General features: G+C 39.5%; 1 long non-coding RNA gene across 10 annotated transcripts in view; it reads right to left on the reverse strand.

The window, feature by feature from the left end:
* Positions 1-12,701, reverse strand: part of LOC122157305 — a 302,268-nt gene that overhangs the window by 153,224 nt on the left and 136,343 nt on the right. For all 10 annotated transcript variants that reach the window (XR_006167834.1, XR_006167843.1, XR_006167852.1 and 7 more), the window contains one exon: positions 3,724-3,879. This is a non-coding gene — a long non-coding RNA (uncharacterized LOC122157305). The remainder of the gene's footprint in view (positions 1-3,723; positions 3,880-12,701) is intronic.

The raw sequence follows: 12,701 nt of genomic DNA on the forward strand, positions 1-12,701 counted from the left end.
CTGAAGGAAAACCTGAGCAAAACTTTCTGTAACCACTTAAGATTCAAATATGCCAGAGGTTCCTAAGTCATCTGATACTAATTTCTGAAGCATTCAAACAGGACTTGCACTATTTCATATGCCAGAAAGCATAAATACAGTGCTTTCTCTTATCAGTATCTTCTCTTGCTTAAGGTAGCTTGATAACATTAGCTCAACACCTGCAGTATTCCTCTTTCCTTCCTACAACAGGGTTCAAGGAATCTGTGGGACTTTTCTGCCGGTTTTTATTCAAAGCTCAAAGTGAAACTGCTGTACTAGAAATTGCTCCAGTTGTGAACTAGAAGCCAGGCCATACAGATTTTAAGGGAAGAAATCTCAGAAGAAGGGAAACACAAGAGAAAACTTTGAACAGCGATAAATTAGTAAACGGCAGAGTTCACCAGAAGGTAAGGCTTGAGTGCTGGTCTTTGTGTTTACATGCATGCTTATATGATGCAAATCTACTCTGATGTGCTCTTGGAGAGAAAAGTAGCTGGGACTCCCAGTCCACACTATCAGAACTAGTCTGAAGACAGGAATTTCAGGTAGTGAAGCAAACAGAGAGAATTTAGAGTCACAAAACTGTTCAAATATGCTGATGGATGAAATAGGTGACACCTAGAGCTGAATTTTAGCTTTGGAAAAGAGTGCACGGTTCAGTACTGTATGTTTCTGAAATGCATTAAGGATTTTCATTTAAAGCTAAAACCTAGAAGTATTGACTTATAAAAATATAGAGATAGAACCAAAAGGTATTTAAATACTTCTCTTTGTACCAGACTGGAATCTACAGAGCAGTTTGCCTCCCATGAGGTTACACAGGGACCTTTAGTCTGAAATGAGGTATCAGGAGAATCAGCTGAGTGTAGGTACGCAGGGGAACGACCAGCCAGTGAACCAGACTCATAGGAAAGACTGAGTCAATCAGACTCACCAACTGCCTCAAAACATTTCATGCCCCTTGATTCATATGGCTAATTACAGCTGAGTTATCACAGGATTGAAAATGAATCACTTTGCAGTCATATCAAAAGACAAATCCAGCATATTTCATTCAAAGAATATATTTGATCCCTATTCCAAGAACAGACTTTCAGCTAAAGATATTCACAGAATTCCAGTTTTACTGAATGCTGAACTACTAAATTTTAATTTTTGATAGGGATGTGAAATAGTTCTTAATTTTTCTCAGCTAGAAAAGGGTTTCTTTATAGAATCTGAAGAATTCAGCATAAACAATCGGTTGTGTTATCCATTACAATAAATGGAAATAAGATTTAATGAAGCTTTCTACTATAAAGTTATATAAGAATCTGAAGCAAATTTTTTTTGTATATATGGGATAATACTGCTGTGCTATCCCTGGGTAAAGCAGATTTCAGGGGTTCCATTGTTAAACCAAACTGCAGTATGCTTTCCCCTCAGAAAATACTAAAATAAATTCATGTTCATTCATGGCCTCAATTGCCCTATTCAGTTTCCTTTCACATTACTTAACTCTTCTAAAAATCTCTTTAAATTTAGGCAGTTTTTCAGATAAGAATTTCATAACAAATGATTACATATCATCTTTTTATAACACTGAAGTAAAACATTGTGTATTTACCTGAAAGATAAACTGGTATCTGACAAAAATGAACTGTTTCCATATTTGTAAATGTGTCCTAAATTTTAGGCAAAACTTTGAAAAAACTGACCTCCAACAGCTCTAAAATATCATTGTTTAGGAATTCTGTTGTTCAATGTAAGTATACTGTAATAAATACAGTGAAGTTTTTATTCAGTATTGTAGTCACTCCAGCAGATGCTAGATGCATAAATAAGAAGAACCCAACAACTGTCATACCATCAGGAAGATATTTTCACTCCCAGGAACTGAAGTGGCTGAAGAAACTCCCAATAGAAGGATCTATTTCACAAGACTTCCAGCCCAAATCAAAAACAAATTTTTTAAATCAGTTTCAGTTAAATATCTGAACCAAAGAGGTCAAGATTCATAAGATCCACTAATCTACTTTCTTACTGAAACTTATCCCTCTTATCTTTCTAAAGCCATTGGCATACTCTCTAGACACTAGTATTCTTAAGGTGCTAGTATAGCTAGGATACCTGAGAATACCTCAGAGGCACTTTAATGAGCACTGTTTCATATGTTACTCTGGCAATTAACATCCTCAGCAAAGTTATTTTTTGTTTGCTTGCTTTTTTTGCTTAAAGGCAAAAATCGAGAATGAACCTTTATGAGAAAAAAAAAAAACAAAAACAAAACCATTCAGTTTCAAATTAATTAGACATTTCTTTGTTGCAAAAAATATCTACCAAAATCATATTTGCCATAGTGAGTGTATTTGCCAGAAATGTTTGTGTCACCACAATGCAGGCAGGCACAGTTTAGGACAGAACAGAAAAGAAGTACAGTGGCGACAAGAGCTTCCACCTCCAAATATGTCTCAAAAAGTCCAACATGGTAGAAAGCAGCCCTGTTGCAGTATTCTGCATCCCCATCTGGTGTCATTTAATGGTTTTAATGAAAGCTCTTACACATGGTTCTTAAAACAACCCATCTGTTTGCTGGGGTGAATTAAAAGATGTAAATGCAGTGTAATATGCCAAAGAATATAACAGTCTCAACACAAGATCTTACTGTGTCAACCAGCAACAGGTTCCAGCTGGGGCAGCCTCACGGAACAAAGACAGCCCTGGGCTTAATATGAGTATATGCTTCTGAAGTCCCAAACCGGGCAAAAGAGAAAAAAAATCTCAAGACCTTGACCAGATGTGCAATACCCAGCCAACTGTGCAGTAAGCATGCTTCCACGGCAACCTCACTAACAACATAGTGAGGTTGTTACAAGTAGATACACGTAGACATCTGTTTCAGATGGCTAGTACAGGCAATGCAGTGTACAATCACAGATAATGCTTCAGCAGCACTGATACTTCGAACTGCCTTTTCGCTCTCTGCTGGTGCTGGCCACAACTTGGATTAGCTCATGTTCTATTTTAGACGAACAGGGACAGAGGCACAGCAGCTAAGCTCTGAACTCTGCAGTTTAAGAGGGACTGTATTCCCTAACGTGCTCCAGTATAACACCACATCAATATGGCCAAGCTTGCAAAGCTCATAGAACACCAGTCGCGTTTACCTTTCTGAAAGCTTTCCAATCTCTTACAACAAAATTAAATAAACAGATGAAAACGAACTAAATCTACAGATTAACAGTTATCATACTAGGATCCACAATGAGAATGTATCACATTACAGTGTTTAGTACACACTGTCAAGAGCATAATTAAGACAGATTCTTTCTAATCATCATCTCTTGACCTAATGACCACTATATATTACTCAAACCACTTAAATACATAATGACATGTACATTCTCCAAGTCTCCTAATTCTCAGAAAAAAAATCTAGGATTATCTCAATTTTCAGAGCTTCCAGTTCCCTGCAAAGATTAGGTCAATGGCACATCTCATGAACTTATGTAATCATGCAGTGCAACAAACATGCCCAAAACAACCTAGATAAGACATCACCCCTTTGGAATGACTTGTTTGTTTGTTTTAGAAAAGGACTTGCTTTTTGTTTTCATTTCTTATTTATCACAGCAAATTCCTGACCTGTGGCTAGAGCTTGCAAGGTGTTAATATCACACAAATTATATACCATTCTCTAAATATGGATTAAATCAGACATACCAGACGCTCTCTTGTGATGATTTTCCCTTGAAGGTTGATTGAGGTGACAGAAATCTTGGAGGTGATTACTCCTATCTTCCTATTACAGCCTCAGTGCTCTGATAAAGTAAACCTTTGGTCCCTGAATTCCCCTTTGGTATTTTTCTTTGAGATCACCTAAAAGAGATAAACAAAGATATGAAGAGCATGTGATGGAACTGTTCCAGCATCAATACTGATAATTATACTTGGCTATGCATTTATGCTAAGATCAATTAAGCAGGTTTAATTAATAATTGATATAATTACATGCAAAGTAATCCATAATATAAGCTTTCATTTTGCACTTAAGAAAAAATGTAGTTTTTGCACCGTATGTTCTGTATCAGCCTTTGAGGATGCAGCCTTTGAGAGACTTTTATCAGACAAATTAAAATAGAAATGGAGGAAAATATTCTATGTTCACTCATACATCTATACTCCTAAACACTGGTCAGAAATGCCATGGAGCTTAAGCCATATATCTTGAACAGTAACCAACTCCAAATCTGCATAGGGTAGCTACAGAAGTGTTTCTACCCCTTAGCTTCAACTAAACAGCACTCAGACTAAATTCAACAGCTACTGCTAACTTTTGTCTTACTTTTGTTTATCTGTAGAAAGTTTGCCATTCTACTGTAATTCCTTCAAGTGTTTTTCTGTCTGAAACTGCTGGGCCAGCATCCCTACAATACTATTCTTGAAATAAAGTTGCTTCCTTTCTGCTGATAAAATCAACCCTTGCTAGCAAATAGCACTTCTCCCTGTACTACATGCATGCTTTTTACCTTCCACTGGACATCTCAATTTACCTTCCCGACTCCTAAATTTATCAAGGAACTACTCTGATCTGATGTGGTCCACCTGACAAACAGAATAGAGCAATAGAGATAACTGAGAACCAGTGATAAGTTAACCCTGCCAGAAGTTTTCTTTTGTAGAGTGGTTATCATTTACTATATACTGAAATTGAGTGCTCGTATGACTGATGGTTACATTCACCTTAGCAGTAAAAAAATTATAGGATACAGTGTATTTTAAACTTCTGTAGCTCCCATAAACCTTCTGTGAGCACCTCACAGGTTTTGGCCCACAGTGGTGCTGAAATTCTCATCTAATATGAAACACTGAGAAGATGAATGACTTTTCCAGTGCACCTAGAATGCTAGAAAACCTGGAGCAGAGTATGGACCTGAAAGACATATTAGAATCATAGAATCATTTGAGTTGGAAAGGCCCTTTAAAGGCCATCTAGTCCAACCCCCCTGCAACAAACAGGGACACCTACAGCTCCACAGGTTACTCAGAGCCCTGCCCTGCCTGACCTAGAAGGGCTTCCACATCTCTGCACAACCTATGCCAGTGCCTCGCACCCTTATTGTAAAACACTTTTTCCTTACATCCAGCCTAAATCTCACCTCTTTTAGTTTGAAATCATTTCGTCTTGTCCTACCACCCTAACCAGCTGAATATGAAAAAATCCAAACTATTCCAAGACTTTAGACTACAGCCCTGCTGGATATTCATGTTCTCTTGCTTACCCCAAAAGCATACTAAGACACATCAGCCTGGTATAACTAAAATGTAGATACTCTGAGCTTTTACTGCCCTGCTCCTCAGAGCTGTTTTGCTAGCTAAAATTTATCTCAGCTATAACATTTTCACACACTACTTTTCAGGCATAGCTTTATTTTATCATGTATTTTCTGTATTTTGAGCATAAGGTACATAGCAAGCACTGAGACCTGTTATCCTCCCAAATGCTCTAGGTTCACTTGAAATCAGCCTTCCTGAGCTCACCTTGATTGTGTCCTCGTGACTCTGCATTAACTTCAAAGAACACTGTGAAGACCACACAGCTCTCGCTGCAAACAACCTAGCAGGACAAGTATAACCCCTACAAATATTGTCAAAGATGCTAGACCACACAGAAGATTCCTGCAGTGCCCTTTGGGCTTAAACATGTAGGGGGTCTGAACTACCTGTTGCTTAGACCAACTCACAGCAGCTCCAAGAATCCCCTGTGTAAGGCATGCAGGGAGTTTCATGCCTATATGATGAGTGTAGAGCTATAGATCTTCCTGTTGATCAGATAGCCACATTAATTTTGCCCCAGCTTGCAACGTACCCTCCTCAAAGTTTAATGTAGCAGAGAGAGAGGTTCACACCTGAGTACCTGACAGTTTGCCAGCCAAGGCACTCTCTCAGCTACTGTGGAAGTCTCAGGTCTTGCAGGACTTGCAAGATAGGAGATTTCAGCCCTATTCATTCCCCAAAGCAAGAAACTGCAACACCACTTTCTTATTTGAACACAGTAAGACACACAAAGCATAATGACATCCGTCTTCAGAAGACTCTTAAGAGAGGGAGGGAGGAAGGGAAGGATGTGAAAATGTCTGGTTTAGAAGTTCTACTGCGTTCAGGACACCAAGTAGTGTAGTACAGTATAGTCAAGATTTAGGGAATTGGGAAATGACGAACTATGGAATTTGTGGACTAATGGAAAAAATACTGATGCAAATGACAAGCATCCAAAGAGGTCTGACAGTGGTATATAAGTGTCAAATTTTTTGCTTTTGGCTTTTCAGTTCAGCAAGTTGCTGCTGCTGCAAAGGCTCCAGATTTGACTTGTGAAGGCAGAAGACTGTGATGTGCTATTTGGTTTTGCCTAAATGAATGAAAAGTGCCATTCATCCTTCTTCACATTTCACAATTGTCAACAGGTGTCTCGCAGTTGTCTTAAAATGAGTAGTCACTAAATAAGTTGTTGTGATTGGTAATAACTATTAGTAGTGATTGTCTGAGCATTCACCACAGCCAGTGCATCTGCACTGCGCTCACTGAAATTCAGCCATGGAACGTGGGTGGTAAGTTTTGGCTGGACAAACAAGCTACAGGTAAGGTTTCTTCAGTATGTTCTGAATTTCTGACAAATGTATATAGTCTGAGCTAATCGTTGTTTCCTCAGTGCCCTAGTTTCAAACAAAGCTTCTTGTTTGAAATTGGCATTTTATCCAGGTTAAATGGAGGCAACTGAGAGGAGAAAGAAAGAGGGTTAACATTTTTCATAGGAAAGACTGACAGAGCAGGACAGCTTTTCTAGGGAGGTCAGGAAGAAATGCTGCTTCAACTCAGGATTCAGAGGTGCACAGATCTGTTCAGCCTGGGGAAGTGAAGACTGTGGGGGGATTTGATAAATGTATATAAACATGTAAAGGAAGGAGGGAGGCAAGTGGATGAGACCGGGCTCTTGTCAGTGGTGCGTAGTGATAGGACAAGAGTAATGACCTAAAACTTGAACGCAGGAAGTTCTGTACTAACGTGGGAGAATTTCTTTATGGTAAGGATGACAGAGCACTGGAACAGGCTGCTCACAGAGGCTGTGAAGACTCCTCGTATGGAGATATTTAAGACCTGCCTGGACATCTACCTGTGTGACCTATTGTGGGTAACCTGCTTTAGCAGAGGGGTTGCACTCGATGGTATCTTGAGGCCCCTTCCAACTCCTGTGATTCTGTCATTCTCTGTGCATCTTCAGAGCACTAAGATGCTTTGAGGAAATCGCAGTTCTGGACCACTCATATGCTTTGTTCACCTCTATACGCTCCGTGAAACAAGGTGGCTTTTTTGCTTGCTGTATACTTATTTCCTCTTCATATCTCCCAGAGCACAGATGTCGATACTTCTGTTCTTTGTCCTAATTTGATATACACTAATTAAACAAAACACTGAAATTTTGCAGTATTAAAAATACCTTTTCCCCACTCCTTTCCAGTGCTGTGTTGGAACTTGCGTTGTCCCTGAATGCGACACAAAGGTTACTTAACCTGCTCAATTACTTCCTGGTAAGGAGCCCAAAATAAATCACAACTGTTGCTAAAACAGATTTGTCTGAAAACATTTTTTTTTCAGTGCAGTATTTATGGAAAATGTTGACAGAGGCATTTATCTCTAGATTAGAGCCAATTATCTTCAGAAAGACAAGGAGCCATAGTCATTTCTTCCTGCTATTATGAACAAGCCTCCAGCTTTCTGAGATGGTAGTACACTGAAAATTAAATAATAAACAAACAAACAAACAAAGTAGATGAAAGAAAGAAACTTCTGCTCAAACAGAAGTTGCGCTTTGTATTCCAGGTCTTTTGCTACAGAATTTTCTCCTTGGCACATAAGCCAAACAGCAGACCATGAACGAGATCCCTGCCAAAACTCTGATTAAAGACTCACTCTCTGCACCTGCCTGTTATTTCACTGCTACACACCTGCAGACAGGTTTCAAGAGCCTCATTATTGCTCACTTGTCTCCAGCCTCATTCTGACAAACTCCACAGACAAAATATCGCATTTCCCTTCTAACAACCATCGCAATAATTCCCTCTCTAAAAAGAATAATTTCTCCTTTTTTTTTCCTGCTCTCTGCTCACCAAATATGTAATAATGAACAGAGATATGGTAAGCTGTAATTAGAGTTAATGCAGTTCCTAGAAAGAAAAAAAGCCATAACCATAAAAATCCATGACACTAGGTAAAAAAAAAAAAAAAAAAAAAAAAAAAAAAAAAAAAAAAAAACAGAAAAAAAAACAACAAGGGTATAAATGAACATAGTTGACCTTTTCACAATCCCAGATCTTCTGTCTAGAAACTCCTGAATGTTTCTGCACCTGGAGAGGCCTCTTCTGAAACCTTCAGCTTTACACAACCCTTACATTGTGTTTCAGCCCCTGATTTCTGTTCAGGGTTAGAGAGAAATGTGTATGTATGTGTATGTATTGACTGTATTCATTGCTGCTTCTCCTGCCACTGGCCAGACTGGAACCCTTGCCAGAGTCAGGCAGGGAACAAACTGCTGAAACTCACAGATTTTTTTCAGCTCTGGCCCTCGGTATAAGCTCTCCCTGCCCTTAGAAGGAGAATAATAAACAAATAAAATATATTTCTTTTCTACTTGGACCTGGGCTACGTTGGGCAGAACACAGCCCATCTGTGCATACACAAATGGCCAGTAGTCTCCAAAGGGCTTTGATTCGTACTCCAGTTTGTTCTTCACCCAAGGAAATATAAACATGAATAGGTCTGTGTGCCAAAAACTTAATGACATAATTGAAAGGCAACAAGTGGCTACAGCAAAAATCTCTGCTTCGATCCACTGTGCCCAAAGAAGCACTTCTGCACCTAGAACTTGAATGTCTTCTTTCCTACAGTTTTACTTATGCTTGTAAAAATGCTCCTTCCAGTATCAGCTTCACAGTATTGCTGAAGCATAGGTAGGTGGGAATGTGAAACCAGCTGGTGTTTCAAACAGAAATCAGTCTGAAACTGTAACAAGGAAATCAGATACTGATGCCTCTGTTTTGTTCTATTCTGTTAGAAAGTTGTTCTTTAATCCTCCAGACAGAGGGCACTCGAAGATATTTTTCAATGAATGTGCATACCAGAGGGAAGCACAGAGGAAATATGACCAAGTTCTCATTGGGTATTTAGCCTAAGGGTAGCAAACCGTCTCCAGAAGAAAGGTTTGTGTGCAGCTGTGGCGTACACAAGTGACAATTCAGTTAGAGGTGTTGGACCAGACTGAAGCGAAGTGTTCAGATTCAGCTATCAAAAGCTCTAGAGCCATTAGTATAAGCTTCTGTGTTATTAAACCAGGACCAAAATGGGAGAGGAAAAATGCTGACCTTGGATCAAAGAGAGAATCAAGTTTACCCTGTGAGTCACAAGTCACAAACCAGTGTGTATTAATCTTTGCCCTGACACATTTCTTCCACCGATCAGATCTAGCATTGTGCTAGTCAAACAGCAAGGATACATCATGTCATTCATGACACATGATGATTCCCAGATGTTCAGAGAGCTGTGTTGCCCAGTGGAACAAATGGGTGTTTACAATAAAGTGAGTATCAAATTTAGCAAAATTGAAGACCAAGTTATAAGTTAATTAGTGCAAGAGAACAACACGACAAAAAAGGTATATATGGGAGTTCATATTTCTTGAGTAAGTCCAGAAAGGGACTCAGGTGCTTGTAAATGCAGTCAGATGGAATAACTACCAAGATTGATTCGGTGATGCTTCAGAGATGCTGGAGCAAGACCCGCATTAGGCAAAGAAAACTAACTGAAATCCACATCAGAGAGACAAAGTCCACACAAATGTAAGGAGTGGAGAATGACAAACTCTCAAACCAGCCTAACTCCTGCTAAACCCAGTGAGATTGAAAGTGAGTAACTCCCTGTGTTAAAGCTGCCCGCCTAGAATTTTTAATGTTCTCAAGAGTCATTACGACTCTCCACATCTTCTCATAATGCATTCTTATTCACATAGACATTTAAGCCAGTACTGAACGGAACCACGCAGACAGTAAGCCCATAAACCCACCCTATTCTACAGAACTCCATGCCAAAACCAGAAGGCTTGAACAGCCTATAGATGAGACTGCGCAGCCCCGCAGTGGGGATCCTGCTGACCCAGAACTGCTTGCTGCAGCCAGAGTTCACACAACTGCAGAGGGCTGGACACCAGCGCTGGCCCTGGATACTTTCATTATTCTGTGCTAGAGCAACAAATTCCTTTTCCATGAAGCACAAACTAGGCCAATTTTTAATCTAGACTGCAGTGCTGAAAACAACCTGCAAAAACAGGTGGCAGTCTCCTACATGCAAGCCAAAAAAGAGATAAAAATAGACTTGAATTGCCATTGAAAGTAAGGTAAAATAATCCTTTTCCATCTGCTAAAGCAAATCTTGGGAGTAAGTGAATTAACAGATCTGCACTACCAAACCTAGTGAGCTAGGCACTGTTGGTCATTAATTAATATTAACATGACAGCAATGGATTGCCTGCATCTCTTGCACACATTAATCAAGCCAGAAGCTTGATTGCACCTTATGTATCACTCACAAACCCTGCTGGCATATTGCCCATTTCCTTCCTAAATGTTCACAGCAGTCTGCCCGCTGAAGATCCTCTGCACTGTGAACACACTGTATCAAAGTCCTTTCCTCTCCTGCAATCTCAACAACCGCGTGTATTCCCCATTCAGACTGTGCCCAGCGCATTGTATCGTTGAATGCACAGTGCCACCTCCCCTTTGAAGTCAGCTACAAATGACAAATTCAAGATGCAAAACCCAGGTCATTTACAGAAGGGGTTTTTAGAAAGAAAAAAAACAACCCCCCAAAAAAGGGATGACCTTCCAGGAAGATTAGATCTGAAGGCCACAATTAACAGCACATCTCTGCTGCTGCTATGACAGCATAGCAATGATCACCCATGCTGGCTTTCAGCTAGCCAGCAGGAGTCTGAAGGAAGGGTCCTCAGCACTACCTAATTACCCCTAATTACCCCAGCCTTCAGCCTATTGCTCAAGAGAGCTGCTTTTGTGGGTAGACTGTTATAAATACCCCAAGTACTCAGTCATGGAAATGCAGACTGTCCCTCAATCCAAATACAACCAGTTTAATCAAGTCTGAATGTGACCTGTCCCATCCGAAGGAAGAGAGAGTAGTTCTGTTTAAAAAAGGGGAAAAAACAAATATAGGCCAAATCCTTGTCTCATTTATGCTAATGTAAATCTGGAATAACTGAATGAGCGTAACTGGAATGAAAGCTTTTATAAGCAGATACAAATTAGATCAGAAACAGCTCAAACTTATGCAGAGGACTATTTGGCATGCTTTCATCAACAGTTACTGGTTAGATGTTTTGTCAGCCCAAACCCGATGTTTAAGATATCAAGAATTTATGTGACTATTCACCAAACAGAGCAGTCACCAAGCCAGACACGTATAACTTGCATTCACACAACACTAAGTAGATGGGTGGGCTGAAATGCTGGCAGAAATTTGAGCATGTCTATCTGTGGGACAGCGGTGCAATAAAACACCTGTGATATTGAATAGAGCTGATCAAAAAAATCACAGTTTCCTCTTCAGGAAATTATGATTGTCATGGCAAATCAAAATTAAATGCCCAAATGGTTTTCCCCACAGAATCAGGTTCAGAACATTTCTGTAGTCTGAAGTGTTGAAATATTTTGACTGAAAACAAACATTTTGACATTTCCAAGTCAGAATGTATACATATGGTTTGTCAACAAAATTACGTTACAGATCACAGAGGAAGAGGTTTTCATGTGTGATTTATCTTGTACTTCCTGCCTTTTGAAGAAATATCACAATTACGTCCAGGCCAAAAAGTTAAAGAGGTGCTCAAAAAACACTAATAATGAATTGCCTCTCCTTTAGTATCACATCGCTTTTGATCTCTGTTTGGATTATCCATGATTTTACTCAAGCTAAATCCTTTCCTTTTCCAGCTGAACATCCAGGCATAGAGATCTGGGCCAGTGAAGACTTTTGTTCATGATCCAGGATTAGAAAAGTAGGAAAACACAGAAATACTACATCACCTTTACGAATGCTTCCTTGGACGAGAGGTTGTATTTTGCACCTCCTGAGGGTGAACACTGGATCCCATTTCAGATTTCTAGCCTGTATTTAGCCCAGTTGGATGGAGCTGACAGATTTCAACATCAAAAATGTTTTAGAGCTATGTGAATTCCTTCCAGCTATTACTTTTCTTGCATGTAAAATGATTCCGCACTCACAGAGCACCTGAGCATCCTACTACCAGTGCAACTAGGATAGCAAAGGATCTGAATGAGTAACTACTGCCAGTTCCATTTTTTTTTTTAACTTTTTTTTTTTTTTTTTTTCCAGCTGCAATGCAGAGAACAGCTGCTTTCTGGAGACTGGGCCATAAGCATCCAGGTAACAGCATATTTTAAATCTGTGTCCTAATCTTGAAACTGAACCATATGGTCAGAAGACATAAGTTTGTCATGCTTTTATTCCAAATTCCTGTATCTATTCACCATGTTGACTCTGGCAAGAAGCTGAATTGCCCAAAGTAATTCTCTTTTCTCAGTATTTCTGGCTTACTTTCAAGCAAAGTAGCTGGAAAG

This window comes from Centrocercus urophasianus, unplaced genomic scaffold, assembly GCF_019232065.1.
Source record: "Centrocercus urophasianus isolate 14NV4802_14NV808 unplaced genomic scaffold, USGS_Curo_1.0 seq_10, whole genome shotgun sequence".
Taxonomy (NCBI): Eukaryota; Metazoa; Chordata; class Aves; order Galliformes; family Phasianidae; genus Centrocercus; species Centrocercus urophasianus.